General features: G+C 34.8%; 1 protein-coding gene and 1 non-coding gene across 2 annotated transcripts in view; one reads left to right on the top strand and one right to left on the bottom strand.

Annotated features, from left to right (window-relative positions):
• The window catches only part of CNBD1 (cyclic nucleotide binding domain containing 1), a 597,705-nt gene that overhangs the window by 297,338 nt on the left and 280,745 nt on the right, over positions 1–19,622 (top strand).
• Positions 2,594–2,700, bottom strand: LOC122737478. Its single transcript, XR_006354311.1, has one exon. It is a non-coding gene; the product is annotated as a U6 spliceosomal RNA (small nuclear RNA).

Genomic DNA, 19,622 nt, shown 5'->3' with positions numbered 1-19,622 from the left:
AGGAAATCTGTGATTTTAGGTAGAATCACCTAGCTATCCTTATAATGCTTTCCATTCTCAGCTCTACTTCCTGGCTTCTTTGGCTTTCTTCAAGTCTCAGCTTTGAAACCTCACCTCTGGGGGCAGCTAGGTGGTGCAATGGATAAAGCCCTGGAAGTGGATTTAGGAGGACCTGAGTTCAAATCCATATTCAGACACTTGCCACTTACTAGCTATGTGACCCTGGGAAAGTCACTTAACTCTTATTGCCCCGCAAAACAAAACAACACAAATGACAGCAACAACAACACACACACACAAAACCAAAAAAAAAAAAAACCCCAAAAAACAATACAACCCTCACCTTCCTCTAAAAGGTATCTTGAAACCCCACCCTAATTCTAGCAGTTTCCTTTCTATGATTATTTCCAATTTGTCCTATATCTTGTTCCTACAAAATTGCTTACTTGCCTTTTCTCTCCATAATTCTTTTTTTTTTTTTGGTTAGGCAATTGGGGTTAAGTGACTTCCCCAGGGTCATACAGCTAGTAAGTGTCAAGTGTCTGAGGCCAGATTTGAACTCAGGTCCTGCTCAATCCACTGCACCACCTAGCTGTCCCCTTCTCTCCCTAATTCTTATTAGACTACGAGTTTCTTGAGAACAAGGACTTCCCCCCCTCCCTTCTTCTCTTCCTCCTTCCCTCCCCTCTCCCTCCTTCCCACTCTCACTCAATCATTTTGCTTGCTTTCTTTTTTGCTATTCCTTTTATCATGGGCACTTAATATGGTACCTAGAACATAGGAGGCACTTAGTAAATATCTACTGACCGATGGAATTGATATGTGGGATGATGAAAGAGTAAAAGGTTGAGAATACTTTGGGGGTTGTAAAAATGTATAACTAAGACAATGGCCATTCCTTCAACAATAATAGTGAAATTAGGAAGAGAAGTGGGTTGGGTTGTGGGGTTAGAGGCTCTATTTGGGACATGTTGAATTTGAAAGACCCACAGAACATCCAGTTAGAAACATGTAATTGACAGCTGCCAATGTGGAGATAGAACGCTGGATGTATAGGTCTAGGAGTTATCTACACAGAGAGTATAACTGAGAAGTGTACAGGTGGTTGAAATCACCAAAAGAGCAATAAAGCAAAGAAGGCCTAGAATAGGGGCTCAGGATGCAACCATATGGCTCATAGGTGATCATTCACCAAAGAGAATAAGGAATAGCCAGAAATGTAGAAAGATCTTTAATATATATATATTTAAGACTTTACTTGTAGGTAGGTAATAGCAGTATGAAAGGAAAGCCAATGCAAGGAAAGATTTGAAAAGGAGATGGAGAAATTGCTTTTTCTCTTTCCATTTCTAGTAGGAAAAGCATCAGAGTGTATGGAGTAGCATTTGACACTTCCAAGATGGTGCCCTGTCTAACTGGACCAAGTTTTCTCAGCAACTCCTTAGAAATCTGTATCTATGAATGTGTGTATCTGTGTGTGTTTACACACAGAAACATTACATTGGATAGTTTTAATTGACTATTTGGATTTTTTTAAACTTTGAAAATATAGTTAAGTGGTTTCATTTATATTTAGTTTGAGTCCAAGGAAACTGTTCTTTATATCTGGTTCAGCCTCAGAACATTTAAGTACTGTGTTATGTATCTCTTTGATATGCATTAAATGCATAAGCTTACCTTACCTTATATTAACTACAGAGGGCAGCTGATTCTATAGGAATAGAGCTGAAAAGAACTCAGCTCACATTTCATTTTTCATCTGCAGCTCTGCTTGGTTTGAACTCCACAAGCAGATACCCACTGATGTTCTTACCCTCCACTCCTTTTCATCTTCCTTTTGTATGTTGTTTTCCTCCATTAGACTGTAAGATCCTTGAGGGTAGGGACTGTCTTTCATGTTTGTTTTCCCAGTGCTCAGCACAGTGAGTGGCAAATCATAGGTGCTTAATGAATATTTACTGAATTGGATTAAAGTAGGATAAACTTGGACCTGGCTGATCTGAAGGGCAATTTGAGCAGAGGAGGGATATGAAGAAGGCAATGAGTTGGGCTAGTTTGTGACTTAATTAAACTTTAGCACACACTGTGCCATTTTCCTACTAACAAACCTCCAGTTTGATGCCTAAAAATTAAAAAAAAATGTTAGATGGAATTTAAGACTCTTCAAAGATTACCTCTAACATATATTTCTGTTATTTCACATTGAAACTTTTTGTACTTTCTATATTCCAGCTAAAACTGCACAACTAGCTTTTATCTTTCTTGTCTCTTTGCATTGCTGGAGAATAGCCTTCATGCCAAAAAGGTGTTAATTAAGTCTCAGCTCACATGGTACCTAATCAATAAAAGCTTCCTTGACACCCATAAATGAAAATATTCTTCCCCTTTCAAGTTTTCTTATGATGCTTTGCTTAGATATCTCCTTGTATCATACAGATCTCTATATTTTTCTATCTTTATAGCAAAGCATTATACCCTGTTTGCTGTGTTGCTTAATATTGAATTGAGATTCATTAAGTTTTAATTAATGCAACATTTGTTTATAATGTCTTAATGTTACTATGCTATTTTTTCTGTGAGGGATTAGTTTTTTAAAAATATGGAACATTTCACGAATTTGCATGTCATCCTTTTTCAGGGGCCATGCTAATCTTCTCTGTATCATTCCAATTTTAGTATATATGCTGCCGAAGCGAGCACACTATGCTATTGTTAAGTGATTGACACTGGGTACATGGATTATTGTCTAAACTCATTTGGTTAAGATGGTATGGATTCCTACTAAAATTCATGTTTTAAGATAATAATCCTCTTCTATAATTTTGTGGAATTGTTAATTTAATAAAATTTCGAGAACAAATGTCTTAGAAAATTACCATTTGGACTTGTAGTAATGATATAACTTATCATTTGCTTGGGATTTATCCATATTATCAGTGAATTTAAATAAATGATAATTTTCAACTCCCCTAAATTTGATATAACAGTATTAGATCTGAGATTCTCATGATATATTCCTTCATTGCCCTAGAGTAGCTATTTTATTAATTTATCCATACATCTAATCATTTATACATGTATCCATCTTTCCATCCATCCATCCAACAAGTATCTCCAGATCACCTGTTATATTTACTATACTTGATTTTTGGGATACAGGGCTATAAAAAAATTTATGTGTTTTCAGAGAGTTCACAATGTATTAGGTAGGAAAATGGGTACCAACATGCATGCATATATATATGTATATGTATATATATAAATATACATGTATACACTTGAATATTCAAATGAATCTGTGATCTCCTTGATTTGGAATACCCCTACAATAATCTCCATCTTGGGACATTTGTCCATGTCATGCTGTGTATTTACTATAGAAGGTCTAACCAAAATGTTAGAGGCATATATATGCAACAATATATATACATATAGGTATATAGATATATACACACATACACATACATATACACAATGTATATAATATGCTATAATCTTGTGTATACATATATATATATTTACAGATATGTCAATATGTCTACATAACTAGATTATTACATGCTACCTTTGAATGATATAATCCCAGTGTTACAACCATATAGAAGAAGAATGTCTCTCTTTTGGGGGGGGACATTATTTTGTACAAATTTTTATTGATAATAAAAAATAACTTGTTGACTGATTGACTGACTGCCTGATTGGCCTAATGTACTATACAGGAAGATGGTGGTGTCACTCCTAAGGATGCATTTTAAAAAATCATAACATTATTGATCTTTTATTTGTGGAGAAAAGGAATTAAGTTTTTTCTTTAATGCAAAAAGCATTTACTAAGTACCTACTATATGAAAGGTTCTGTGGTAGTGAGTGAACTTGCCCTGTGCCAAAAGAAAATTTCTATGCCTGACTTTCAGCATGGGTGGGTATAAGATCATGTGTCTCACACAGAGTAGACCTGATGGTTTTTTTCCAGTGCCCTGGTTGTAATTTTGACTGCCTGGTATGCATATGAGCTTAATGCAACTACTGCAATATCATGCAATGCCACAGTGACCTACACGAGGAAATGTCCTTTGCAGAGTGCCTGATTGAAGGGTTACTTTGGCTCCTGTTAAAATCAAGCTCAACTGATCCGTAATACATCTATGTAGTTTTATTTTGCTGAAAGGAAGGTACTTTATTTTGCCAAAGTTTCAAGAGTTTCTGTTTAACTGAGAATGGGGCTATTTGTCCTCTGATGTGACCTCTTTCCATAGTTTTTCTTGCTAAAGGAACTGTATAATGAGAAATGTTTCCTCAAGGCTACATTGATGAAAGCATTATTAAATAGAAGTGCTTTGCAATATTTCAATTCTAAACAGCCTTTCTCCCCTCTATGATGAAAGACTAAAGCATATGTGGCTCTCAGCCATTATAAGCAGCTGGTTGTTTTGGAGATACTAAAGCCATCATCTACTACAGTCATTAGAGCAGCTATCAAGTTTTCAACCAGTGTGTCTTTCAATGTCCTGAGACTAATTTATAAAGAAATCTGAACATAAAATGATTGGCATTCTTTAAGGTAAACAGGGAACCTTCCTCATGTAAAGATGGGTTCATGGATGTTCCTGATGATAGCACAACTGACACTAATGATGAAGTCTGGGAATACTAACAGAAAGTGATAAATTGGCTTGTTGCCTAACTTCTTCAAAACTCAGAGCCTCAATGAAAACTCTGGCCATGGGTTGTTCTGTGGGAAATGCAAAGTCTTAGAGAAAATCCTCAGAGGAAACTTATTAAGAGTTTGTCCACATAAAATAAAGTCAATTTAAAGACTGAATGTAAATCCTTTTCAGTGTATAAAGAACGGTGCCAAATCTCAGTGGTTTTAAGTCAATGTTAATTTGCACTATTGTTTTCATGGAAAAAATGTCCAATTTGTTCTGAAGATTATAGTTGGCACCTTTGCAAACATTATGCCAGGCTAATCATAGATTATGCTCCTCTTTATGTGCTGTTTATGTACACATGAAATAAGGGGATACTGTATAAATTGTGTGGGATATAGAGTAAGGAAAGAACTGGACTCAAATTCTCCTTTTGATTCCTCAGTTTTTCTTCTCTAAAATGGGGAGGGGGTATTATAGGATTGATGTGTGGATCCAATGAAATTAATCAAGTGCAAATATTTCATAAACCTTAAAGTGCCATAAAAATATTAAGTATAGTTACCAGTGTATACAATACTAATGAAAGACAAGGGAAGAACAAAACCTCAAATGAAAGACCTTTTTGATTGCAAAAGAGTTGGGATAGAACTCTGTGCAAGAAATCACCACAATATATACTAAAGGGATCTCAAAAAGAATTGAGAGCATTGACAACATTAACATGTATGTAGTAACTGTTCAATAATAGAGCTGGAAAGGCTATTAGAAATAATGTAGTCCAATCCTCTTATTTTACAAATGTAGAAACTGAGGGCCAGATACACTATGGTAAGTGACTGGCCCACACTCACACAAATAGTAGATAGCAAAGACAGTTCCCAAAAGCAGCTCTTCTGACACCAAATTCACCTGTAAAGCCATACTTATAAGCTTGGAATGCCTTTCATTCCTTCCTTTATAGTATTTCAATATCATAATTAATTTTACATCACATAAAATTTTGAGCCAATGCCTTCAAATGGACAATTATGGAATTTACTATGTGTAGTGCTTTCAGCATGAGTACTACCACTTAGAATGACGATTTAACTTTCTCATAAATGATGGTCTACATGGATAAATAACTCATTTTGGTGACTTGTAGGAGGTTTAAATTTAAGAGGAAGAATCTCTCTGTTAGGAACCCTGTCCATACCTAATTCCAGACACAGGGTGATATCTATTTTCAGAAAGTTAATGTTTAATATTAAGAGGTGAGTAAAAGATTACCTCAGACATCAAAACTTGAATGGAAATGACACAGATAATCTCAGTTCCATAATTATATGTATATACATATATATGTATATATATAGATATAGATATATATATATAGATAGATAGATAGATATGCGCGCATCAGTATTTAGTATTACTCTTCAAGTCTTGGAGAGAACTGTATGATCCAAAGTAGTGAATAAAATATTTTAGTGCTATAAATGTGTTGACATAAATAAGAGGAGTATTTTTACTTCAGAAAAAAGCCCACAGAAAATCTGTCATTAATACAAATTTTAAATTCATAGCCACAGAAGCAGTTATTTAACATCTCAAATCTATTAAAGTTTTCTATGTTGATTTATATGATCATTCCATTCAAATATAATGTTGATCTGAGTAGAAGACAATTGATGTTTCATTGTAGTTAAACACAATTTTAACACCATTGGGATTAGTGGTATGAAGTAATGAAGTATTCATAGTTTGTGTTGTAGCATAGGTATAGAAGTGAATTACATGTTTGGGAATATCTCATTATTCTGATAAATGACTCTGAATGGGATCTCTTAAGTACTTAAGCTGTCCAGTGTAAATTCACGAGATTTTTATTTTGTGCTGAGATTCCATCTCTTAATTTTGGGAGTTCAGCTTCATTCACCTGAGATTTAATTCATCACACCTTTCTTTTGAGGTTCTGAGTTTGGAAAAGTTAGCAGAAAACAGTTACACCATCTTGATGGTCACATATCACTAATAGAGGATTCAGGAAATGCAAGAAAATACATTAATGGGAAAGAAGTATATATTTAACAAAAATTTCTGGGAACACTGGAAATTTGTTTGGCAAAAATGGAATTTAGACAAGCAGGTTACACCACATAATATAATAATCTTAAGAGAAATGCATGCCATAAATATTAACAGTGGTAACAACAACAAAAGAAGAGAACCAAATTATTTATTTTTCACAGCTATAACTAGGAAGAGTATGCTTAACTCATTAAGAAAAAAAGTTGATTATAAAACACATAAAACACAATTTTTATTTCATGAAGTTGAAAAAATTTCACAGGAAAGAATCCAGCTAGGATAAGAAGGGAATCTATCAGGGGAAACAAAATCTTTAACAGTTATATCTGATATAGGTTTAAGGTCCAAAATTCATCAAGAAATAGTGCAAATAGATAAAACCAAAAGCCATTCCCCAATGGATAAGTGCTCAAAGGATATGACCAAACATTTTCCAAAGGAAGAATTGCAAATTATCTTTAACCATTTAAAATACTGCTCCTCCTAATAAGAAGAATCAAAGGAACCCTAAAATTTCACCTTAAACCTAGGAAATTGGCAAAGACAACAAAATATGGAAATTGAAAATACTGATGTGGCTATGAGAGACAAGCACAGTCAGCCACTGCTATTAAAACTGTGAATTGGTCCAATTATGCTGGAAAACAATTTGGAATAATGCTGAAAAATGACTAACGTGCTTAAACCATTTGATCCAGAGATCTCACTCCCAGGAGTCCAAACTAGAAAGTGGTCCAAGATAGGACTAAAGGTCCCATGTATATCAAAATGTTCATGTTAGTATGTTTTTATAATAAAAAAAGAATTGGAAACAGAATAGATGCCCATCAAATAGAAAATGGCTTAAAAATTAATAGAAGCATGTGGAGACATTGAACTGATAAAGAATAAAGTAAGCAAATTGCAGAAAATTAATATTCCTAATGACTACAACTATGTAACTAGAAAGAATATCTTCAAAAATGAAAATGAACTCATTAGTTAGTATGGCCAAGGTTGGCCCAGAAGAAAAGATGAGAAAAAACAGTTCTTTCCTTTCTTTGCAGAAGTATGGAACATTGCATGTACTGTCAGACTTGATTTTATGTTTTGCTACGCTTTTTATATCTGATATGATGATCTGACAATCTATGCTACCTTTATTCTTAATTTTCCCCTCATTTTCCTCTTGAAATTCTGGACTTTTTTGGTCTTCTAAATTGATTTTAAAATTGTAGAATTCCTAAAAATATCCGCTTGGTTATTGGTATGGAGAGCACTAAATGTTTAAATTAATTTAAGTAGTTTTGTTATTTTCATTAGATGGCCATGGTCCAACCATTACCAGTGGATCTCTCCCCAATAATTTGTGTTCCTTTATTTTTGATAAACATTATTTTATAGCTGGATTTACATATATCATCTATTCATCTTAGTGTGTTAGCTTCTTGATGATTTATCCATTTTTGTAGTTCTTTTAAATGGAACTTCTTTTAATTATATTTTTCTGGTACTTAGTATTGTTAATAGGAGTTACTAAGTTGTTATTCTGTTAGTATATAGACATGCTAAAGCTGTAGGAACTTCTTTTTTATCAGGTATTGCTGTAGCTATCAATCATCTCATTTAGTTTTTCAGTGATTTCTATCTCCATCGCTATCTCTACCTCTCTTCCTTTGAGGTTCATGCTGTCTATATCCAGAGCCCAATAAACATTCTGGTAGCTGTTGTCCACAGACTCCTACATTTCCCTCCTGCTCAATAAACTCAGTACATGAATCATAGTTTTCCTCTCATTCTCAACTCCTGTCCTTTTACTACTAAGGGACTTCAACAAACATACATACACACACACACACACACACACACACACACACATATATATATACATATATATGTATATATAATATAATGTATATATAATCAAATCCCATTTTTTCTCATATATATATATGAGACTTAAGGCAGGTATATGAGAAAATAATGGTATTTGGCAGATATTCAAAGTCCCCACCTGGAGATTAATCTAAACTGATTTAATTAAGTGAGAGTGACTGATTGACTTTGCTGATTAGCCCACTTAAAGTTAATTAGATTGTAACTACACCTGGCCAGCCCTTAAAGACCGTATTGTTCTCAGAAGCTAAGGACTTTGAACTCAACAGGAGACCACCTTCAAGTCCAGTGAAGCAATGGATTTGGATGACACTAACCAATCAGCTTGAAGCAGTGTGTAAGGACTGCCTCTGCTCCAGGACCTATAAAAAGCTTCCGCACTCAGTTTGCTGGAGCAGTTCATGATTGAAACAGGTTTGTGGTGGAGGACTTGAGGAAGAACCAAACCAGGCTGGAACTCTAGGCCAGAAAGGCCTTTTCTTAACTTTCTGAACTCCACATGAATACCTGGCATGCTTTAATAAATGCTTAATGCCCAAAGACTGGTGCTAAATCTTCTAATTTAAGGTAACCACACATTAGATTTTTTAGACAATAAATTTAGATTTTAAACAACACAGTCAATCAGTTTAGATTAATCTCCAGGTGGGACCTCTGAGTATCTGCCAAATACCAGTATTCTCTCTCTCTCTCTCTCTCTCTCTCTCTCTCTCTCTCACACACACACACTCTTCCTCAAATACCCTAACCACTTAGTTTCTCAATTTAGTCATTTCCCATGACTATTCTTCCACCATAGGTCAGCTGCATACAAAGATGGTCATAACCTTGATCTTGTCATCACTCACAAATGTTACCACTTCCATGTTCAAGAATTCCAAAAGCCCCATACTAACTGTAATATGACATCTTAATTTAAACTTTTCAAAAAAAGAATTCATTATGTTTCCCCCTAAACACTTCCCACATGCCCTGCTACCTTCCCTATTACTATAGAGGGCAACACCATTCTCCTATTCCCTCAGGCTTGCAACCAGCAGTCATCTTTGATTCCTCAGTATCTGTTACCTGCCATATCCAAGCTATTTCCAAGGACTACAGATTTCACTTTTGCAACGTATCTCAAATACACAACATTCTCCCCTGTGACACTGCCATCACTGTAGTGCAGAGACTCATCAACTCATACTTAAACTATTGAAATATCCTTTTGATGAGTCTACCTGCCTTAAGTCTCTTCCCATTCCATTCTGTCCTCAATTCAGAAACCAGAATATGAAGCTCAGATCTGGCCATGCACTCCCCTACTCAGTAAACTACAGGGGCTCTCTATCCCCTCTATAATCAAATCCAAATGCTTTGTTTGGCCTTCAAAGACCTTCATAACCTAGCCCCCTTCTACCTATGCAGTCTTCTAATACCTTCCTCCCTCACACATACTCTTTGATCCAGTGACACTGGCCTGGCTATTCCACGAACAAGACACTCCCATTTCTGGGAATTTTCTTTTACTGTTCCCCATGCTTAGAATGCTTTCCCTTCTCAACACCACCTATTAACTTTACTTGTTTCCTTTTTTTTTTTTTTTTTTTTTTTTGCGGGGCAATGGGGGTTAAGTGACTTGCCCAGAGTCACACAGCTAGTAAGTGTTAAGTGTCTGAGGCTGGATTTGAACTCAGGTACTCCTGAATCCAGGGCCAGTGCTTTAACCACTGCACCATCTAGCTGCCCCCTGTTTCCTTTAAACAACAACTGAAATCCCATTTTTAATAAGATGGGATTCCCTTCTTTTTTGTATCCCCAGGACTTGGCGCAGGGCCTGGCACATAGTAGATACTTAATAAATGTTGATTGATTGCAATTTTAGAACCAGTGTCTCCAATTATTCATAGTAATAGAGATTATGAGACTTTTTCCTTTCATCACTCCATAAGTGGCAGAGTATTGACAGCATTGGCTGATTGTTTTCTGGAGCCAGTTATATTTTGTTGTAATGATCCATTTGGGACTTCAATATCTTACTTATAAAATTGGGACAAGGAGGATAAAGGAAAGGAATACGCATTTATATAACATCTGCTATGTACCAGGCACTGTGCTAAGTGCTTTACAAATGTTATCTCATTCAATAAAATATTAACAATGCCCTCAGTGCCCACCTCCTAGGGTTGTTGTGAGGATCAAATGACATGATACCTATAAAATATTTTGTAAGCCTTGAAATGGTATGTAAAAGTTAGCTATCATTGTAATTAGAAAACTGTCACCTGTCAGGGTTTATCTTCTGTCACCTGTCAGTAATGAGTTTATCCAGCTCTGATCTCCCTAAGCATTTCTCTCACTTCTCTTTTAGCTAAAGGGCTCAGTGGCCAAAATTACTTTTGAGTTCTACCATTTCTAGGACAATATGGGTAATGGTAGAAAGTAGTTAGTGGATCCCAGACTATTAACAATAATATAAACATTATTATTAATTATTATAGTTAATAGTTATATATAATTATTTTATAATCATATTGCAAAGAATTATGTTATTATTAATTTGGTTTGGACATGTAATTTTCTAAATTAGTATAAGGAACTTCAATGTAGAAATTGATGATCAGCAATGCATTGGTAACTTAGAGTTTTAGAGAGTTACCTAGGGATATGAGGCATAATGACTTGTTCATGGTCACGCCTGGGTCACAGATGGGTCTTGTGCAAGTCTTCTTGATGCCAAGTCTGCTCCTCTGACCACCACATCATGTTTCTTTCCTTAAATCATTAAGGAGGTAAAAATGTTTACCAGAATTTCTTATTAGAATGTTTTTTTATCTTTCTTGCCTTGAGTATGATTAAATAATAAACGTTCTCTCTTCCTCTCCTCTCCTCTTTTCTTTTTCCTTCTTTACAAATTATAAACTGTTTGATATGCTTCAATTAGAATATATTTTGTTTTTATGTTGACCAGTGTGGAATGTAAACTGCAGTGACGGGCTTTCTTTTTCCAGGTTTTTTTGTAAATGTGCCCAGAGACTAATAATAAAAGAAGTCCATCCAATACATATTTAGACAGAATAATTATTCATTTTTATTATATCTTATGTAATTTAATTATTCTCAGTTTCCTAGTTTGTTCAACATATGACTACATTAATATAGATTTTAGGTTGGCACATAATCAGAGTACTGGCTGGATTTTCTTTGTTTATAAGTTATCTATTCAAAAAAAGCCAGGATAAATTTCTTTTATCCAGATTCTTATCCTGCCTCTTTTCCTGTGTGTTAGCTCTTAGGCTAAGCTCTGCAATCCAAGATATCAACAGTCATGCATTATTTCTTCATGATTTTTTTTTGTTTGTTTTTGTGGGGCAATGGAGGTTAAGTGACTTGCCCAGGGTCACACAACTAGCAAGTGTCAAGTGTCTGAGGCTGAATTTGAACTCAGGTCCCCCTGAATCCAGGGCTGGTGCTTTATACATTGTGCCACCTAGCTGCCCCCTCTTCATGATTATTATAAGGATAAAATCCCTTCTCTGTCTCTGTCTCTCTGTCTCTGTCTCTCTCTGTCTCTTTTTTGGGGGGAGGTGGGGCAATGAGGGTTAAGTGATTTGCCCAGGGTCATATAGCTAGTAAGTGTCAGGTGTTTGAGGCTGGATTTGAACTCCTTTTGAATTCAGGGCCAGTGCTTTACCCACTGTGACACCCAGCTGTCCTGATAAAGTCCCTTCTCAAGAAAGCCTTATCACTAAAAATAAAAAAAAAGTTCAAATATATAATGAGACATGTTGCCAGAATTTTTAAAGGATTATTTTTAGTTCTTTTGAAGAACGTATTTTTTCTTTGTTCCCTTTTTTATTCTTTGTTCCCTTGGGGGATTAAAAAATAAAACAGATTAGAGAGTAGGTGTAAATGAATTGGAGAGAAAGTAACATGAGAACAAATTTAGAGAAAAGCTGAGAAAGAGAAACTTTTCTGGGGAAAGAATCATACAGGACTGGAGAAGTATCTGGTTTGCTATCTAAATCAATAGCTTTAGGGGCCCTGGGAGAAATGGGCTCAGATAAGAGGAGAAAGTTTGAATTAATAAAGAGGTGTGGTTTGACTGAGATGAGGCTTTTAAATTGAGAACAAGTGGTTTAGGGAAAGTACAGAGTCAGAGAAGGTAATAATGGGAAGTAAAGAAAAGTTCACTTGACTGAATCCAAGTGAAAGAATAGGAAAAGGTAATAGCTGGTAAAAGTAAAGTACAATTTACCATTAAATTATTGAATACTTTTTTTTTCTGAAAAAGAAAAGGATCTTAGAGAAATTTAATAAGATATCAAAGTCAATAAAGAGATCCCTTCACCAGTGCAGATTATAATTCACCTAAAATTTAGCAGATAAGCTTTAGGGCATTCTCTAAGGCCTAAAGTGGTTGTCTGACAGTAAAATAGTTGGGCAGCTCCTAGTGTGAATTTTAGCATTTTCTGTCAAGAGAGAAGAAGTTTGGGTGTGGTTAACAGAATGTAGGATTTAGAGTCAGAAAGTCTTATATTGAAGTTTTTTTCTTTGATTCAAACAAGCTGGGAGAATCACTAATCCTCTCATTTCCACACTATAAACTACAGAAGAACTGTGTATTGGTATCAGTGGAGAGCATTTCTACATAGGCATTTCTCCACATTGATGAAATTACAGATCCATGGAGGTTGAAGGGGCAGGAATAAATAAAGACATGTGATCAGAAACTAAGACATTAATGAAGACCAGATTACATTTGTTGTTCAGTCTTTTTTAGTCATGTCCTACACTTTGTGACCCCATTTGGGGTTTTCTTGGCAAAGATACTGGAGTGGTTTGCTATTTCCTTCTCTAGTTAATTTTAACAGATGAGGAAACTGAGGCAAATAAGGATAAGTGACTTGCCTAGGGTCACACAACTGGGAAGTGTGTGAGGACAGATTTATACTCAAGAAGATGAGTCTTCTTGACTCATATTGGAACTCAAAAAGATGAGTCTTCCTGGTTCTGGGCACAGCACTCTATCCACTACACCAACTAGCTTACACAGATATGACTTATTACACAGATATGACTTATTCAACCTGTTTATGCTGTGCTTTCACTGGACAGAATAAAAAACAAGTAAGACATCATACTTGCTTTTCAGGGTACAGTTTTTTAGGATACATACAACCAATAACTATAGTGCAAAATGTAACTTGGTAAGAGATATAAACAAAATACTTTAGAGTTCATAGAAGAGAGTACTATGCGCTGATGGGATAAGAGATAATTTCGTGGGGAAAACAATGGCATCTAAAGTAAGAAGTGAAGAAGAGAGGATTTCAAGAGGATTACATGAACACAGACATTTCAGGAGCAAGGAATCGGTGTGAATAAGAACAGGGAGATGGGAAATTATAAGACACTGATGGATTATAAGAATATTCTAGAATATATGGACTAGCTAGGATAAAGCTTTTGACTGGCCAGGTGAGGAAGAAAAGACAATTTAGAGGAGTACCATGCTACAAGATGGAACTATATTTTTTGGCTTTATATATTATAATATGACGGAATCAAAAGCAGTTCTCTCTTTTTGAACCCAGAAAAGAGGAAAATGTGAATATATATATATATAATATATATATGTATATATATATATATATATATATTTTACAAAAAGGAAGAATGTCAGAAAATATATACGAACTCATCTTTTTGCTATGTTGAATTTGGAGTGGTAATAAAACATTCAGACAGATGATTCAGCAAAACAGTTTAAAATGCACAAAGAGCAATATTAGAGGTGGAGACCTAGATCTCAGAGTCATTCATGTGCAGAGCAGTAAAAGCATAGCTGAGATTGCCCAGAAAATGAGTATGGAAAGCACCAGTAAGGTCCTCAGGATACTACTCAATCATTGGAAAGGGTGAAGGAGAAGAATCTCTGAATAAGGATGCAAAGGTTGAATTTTAAACATGAATGTATTCATTTCCAGTGAAAATCAATGTGTCCTTTAGAAAAAGCACTTATTGCTATTTTAAACACAAAGTACTCCCTCTTTTAAGTGTCCTATGATTATAACATAGTTATATTTTTGCATCAATACTGAGCATATTCTTTCTTTCAAAAGTAAAATATTTAAAAAGCAAAATATTTGACTATTGTGTATTATCTCTTTTAATTATGAATTCCTTGGGTATATTTTTAGTATACATATGTATACATATATATGTATAAATAAATATATTTACATTAGACAATTAAGCAGCAGTGTTCACTTGCATCAAGAAATTCCATAGATTATATACTTACCTGCCACGAAGATATTAAAATATAGAATTATCAAACTTTTCATGTAAAGTGATATGAATTTTAAGGTTACCATACATCTTATTATATTTTATACTCAAACTACTCAATCCTTTCTCTTTTTTTTGCCCTGCCATTATGAACAGATGATCTCACTTCCTACTTTTTACTGAGTTTTAACTGTCTTCCAACATGTGCTCTCTTAATTTCCTTCCTCCATGTTCCAAAATGCTTTACCTATTTCCTCCTCCTATTCTTTTAGTTTATCCTTGTTCCATTACCTTGATGTCAGCTCCTCTATCAGTTGTTCTCTGTCTGAATCTCTAAATTCTCTGTCTCCTCCAGCTCCCTCCATTTTGACAACTAACATGGTTTCAAGCATTGCTTCCAAAAGGATGTTGTCCTGACAAACAGCATAGGTCTAGCACAACAGAGCCAATGGAAATTTTAAGCAGCTACTTAATTTTAATTTTTTTTTCACAATGCAGTGCTGGTATCTGTTGTTTTTGTTCTTGTTGTGTTGTTATTATTATTGTTTTTGTGGAGTGGCAGACCTGTTATTATATTGGTTTAGGAGACTCCTGGTAAGGAAAATATCTTTACCAATACAAATTGGCAATTATTCTACAACTTCTCATTGGAACATGACACTGAAAACTTAAGGTAACTTGCTCAGGGTCACAAAACTAGTGTGTATCAAGAGATCACACTTGGACTCAAGATTACTTGATTCTTAAACCTAGGTTTCTATTTACTATGCCACACTGCTACTGTGGTATTAGTATTATAAATCATTTCAAATATGTGAAAATTAATGAAGCCCAAATGTCATGTAACTTAATGTGGGGGTGCTAAATATTTTTGTCTCCTCATAAGGTCATGGAGCTATTTAAAGGTGTTGGGCAGGAAAAAGCCTGAGCATGAGTATTTTGGCCTGTTGGTTTTCTCTAGTGAGAGTAACACAAAACTGACTAGATGCATTGTCAAAGGATATGGACAGGCAGTTTTCAGAAGAGCAAATCAAAGCTATCAATAGTCACATAAAATGCTCTAAATCAGGGCTTTTTAAACTTTTCTACTCACAACTTTTTTACCTGAGAAATTTTTGCATAAGCCTGCATATATAGGTATATAAAATAGGTACATATAACCTTTTACTATTGCCAAATTTTTCATGACTCCCCACATTAAGTTGCATGACTCCAAGTGGGGTTCTAACAAACAGTTTAAGAAGCTATATTCTAAATTATTAATAACTAGATAAATGCAAATTAACACAACTTTGAGGAACCACTTCACACCAATAATTTGGCTAAATTGACAAAAAAGAAAAATGACAAATGCTGGAAGGGATTTGGAAAAATAGGGACACTGGGACACTGATATGCTATTGGTGGAGTCGTGAACTGGTCCAATCCTTCTAGAGAAGAACTTAGAACTATGTCAAAAAAGGCTGTAAAACTGTGCATACCCTTTGACCCAGAAAATACTGTATTCTAACGAGATCAAAGAAAAAGGAAAAGGACCTATATGTACAAAATATATAGAGACACTATTTTTTGTGGTGGCAAGGAATTGGAAATTGCAGGATGTCCATCAGTTGTGAAATGGCTGAACAAATTGTGGTGTATGCTTGTGATGAAACACTATCATACTATAAGAAATGACTAGGAAGATGGCCTCAGAAAAATCTTGGAAGACTTATATAAACTGGTGCAAAAAGGAAGTAAGCAGATCCAGAAGAACATTGTACACAGTAGCAGCAATATTGCAATGATGATCAAATGTGAAAGATTTAACTACTTTCATCAAGATAATGATCAAGATAATTCCAAAGGACCCATGATGAAAAATGCTATTCATGTCCAGGGAGAGAACTGATGAACCATGAGTAGAGACAGAAGCATTTTTTTTTACTTTATTTTTCTTTCTTTTTAAATTTTGCAACACAGCTAATAGAGAAATATGTTTTACATGACTTCACATGTTTAATGAATATTATATTGCTTGCCTTCTCAGTGTTTGGGTGAGAGATTAGCGAGAGGAGAAGAAATTGTAACTGAAAATTAAAAAAAAAAAGAATGTTAAAAAACTAACTGGATGAAAGGCAAGTAAATTAATTACTTCTGCCACTCTAATTTACCCCCAACACATGTTTTTTCCCAGGATGGGTTGAGAAAATAGAATCTTCTAGCTGCCCTATCTACCTTTCAATGACCTTGTATATTTTCACAGGTTTATAAAGGAAAATGATCAGAATTTAAGAGACAAATTTCCTTAACCTTGAGACAACAATGGAGTTGGGAAAATGCATCGCTCCCACATCTAACTGAACTGGTGCATAAGGTTTCTAAGTAGTGTAAAACAGGTACAGAGGCTATGTATCTCATATATATATATACACACACACACATGTATATATACACATATATGTATATATACACATACATATATGTGTATGCTTACACACACACACACATATATATATACATATATATATATATATATATATATATACAGAGAGAGAGAGAGAGAGATTAGTTTGTATATATTTGTTTGCTGTCTCCCTCCCCCACCCACTAGATTGAAAAGTCCTTGAGGTGAATGACAGATTTTTGTCTCTTTTTTGTATCCCTAGAACTTAGGCCAGTGCCTGGCACATAGACAATTAATAAATATTGGTTGCTTGAGAGTAAAGGAATAAGATCTGTACTCAATAACCATAATATAAATGAAAGAATGCATACAAAAAGGAGACATACAAAAAGCAATGAGCCCTGAGACAGATATAAGAATCATAATTTTATAATAAGATGGGTTAAATTAATATTCAAAATTTCTCATACATTTTGTCAAGATAGAGATATATGATATGTTAAGGGCTAAAATTCTAGCTAAACTGTCTAAAATATCTAATGAGTGGTCGCCAATAAATTATAAGCTTTAGCAAGAGTTAGACTTTTAAGCATTTATTAAGGAGAATAAGAATTTGGTAAAGAGAGAGAGAAAGGCCTAGATTCCTATCTATTAAAGGGAGAGAGCATTTCTAGCTCCCTTCTCCGCCAGAGTCCAGAGGAAAGAGCCCGAGACTGAGCGCCAGTCTCTTCCTTCCTCCTCCCACTAGCCCGCGTCACTTCCTGACTCCTGGTCTTGCCCTCAAAGACCTTCCCTTCATGGGCAGAACTCCTCTACAGTAAGTATCCAGCAGGTGGCGTCATTCCAATCGTTACAGTCCCCCCTGTTGTTCCTCAAGAAACAAAATGTTTCCTTGACGGAACAGTAAAAACAATATAATAACTATTGCTAACTAATAATATGTGAACAACAATATAGAAAAGGAAGAGAGGAAAGTTTTGTCCAGAGGGGCGATTTTTTGTCCTCATGAACCGACGCTTTGACATTAGTCTTGCAAAGGGAGGGCCTCTGCAGAGAATACATGTTACAGATGGTGTATATTATAACAGAAAGAGAAAAAAAACCAACAAAAACAAATCAAAACTGTTCATTTAAAGTCTCTGAAAGTCTTTTCTCAGATGTCCTCTAGGTGTAGTCATGGAATGGAAGTCTTTTCAGGGGTTGATGTGTGGATGCTGGTAATCAGCCAGGAAAATTTCCTACAAAATTGAGCTTAACACAACTTTAAAATAGCTTTGTCAATAATCAAATCAAACACTGAAAGTTCTCAAAAACATGTCTAAGGGAATTCAGAATCTTAGTTGTTACACATGAAACATATAATAAAACAAAAATTGAACCATTCTTTAAAATTATAATATTACTATAGTCCCCCCCTTATGGAGGGTAATTGAGAAGACAATTGCTGCGATATTAATTATTAAAAATAATTTTTATCTGTTTCATCACTTTTTGCATCATCTGCCTAATTATCCTCATGCCATTATGAGAAATTTTAAAATCTAATATAATTGGTAATAGATGTCAAGGCCAAATTCAACACTGTATTTATCATGACACCTGAGATAATTATGGGGGTTACCATAAAAGAACAGAGAAATGATGGGATATGAGCATTCCCACACTTGAGCAATATGTACTGCCCATACAGTATGCCAGGCTTAAAATAGGTGGATGGAATATATGTTCATGCCACCGAACATATTGGAAGAAACTGAGTCAGACTTAATCAGATGCATGGGATTGAGATGTCCATGGCATCAGGCATATAGGAGGGAGCATAGAAGCCAGGTGTAAAAGTGAGATGGGTGGGATCAATGCTTCCAGCCATCTGTACAATATTGTGGGGAAAAATAAAATAAAATATTAAACCAAGAGAATCCAACCTCAACAATAGTCAAAAGCCGTTCTCTCAGCCATACCTTGACTTCATGCATGTCTCCCCTCATGTGACAGTTCAGTGTCTGCTCTTGCATGTATTCCTCTTGTGATTGGATGGCACCTTGGCCAACTGGCATCTGATAACTCAGAATAAAGGCAATTAATGTCTTAAATGATAAGTTCCCATAATCCAAGTCTCATATGGATTTAAAAATTGAGGATAATAAATGATTGCAAAAAATGTGAATACATCTTGACTCAGAACACAATATATAATTATGCAACAATTTCAAATAATACCCCTTTTTTAAAAACTTAGTATACAATTACTTTTGTGAAAAATCTGAATATATTTAAATACAAGTTAAAGCATAACAGAATCTCAAAGAACTTTTTTTTTTTTGAAAAAAGAAAACTTTTACAAATGTTCCCCTCTTTTTTTT

Source organism: Dromiciops gliroides, chromosome 1 (genome assembly GCF_019393635.1).
Source record: "Dromiciops gliroides isolate mDroGli1 chromosome 1, mDroGli1.pri, whole genome shotgun sequence".
Taxonomy (NCBI): Eukaryota; Metazoa; Chordata; class Mammalia; order Microbiotheria; family Microbiotheriidae; genus Dromiciops; species Dromiciops gliroides.
This window is presented reverse-complemented; position numbering and strand designations above follow the sequence as displayed.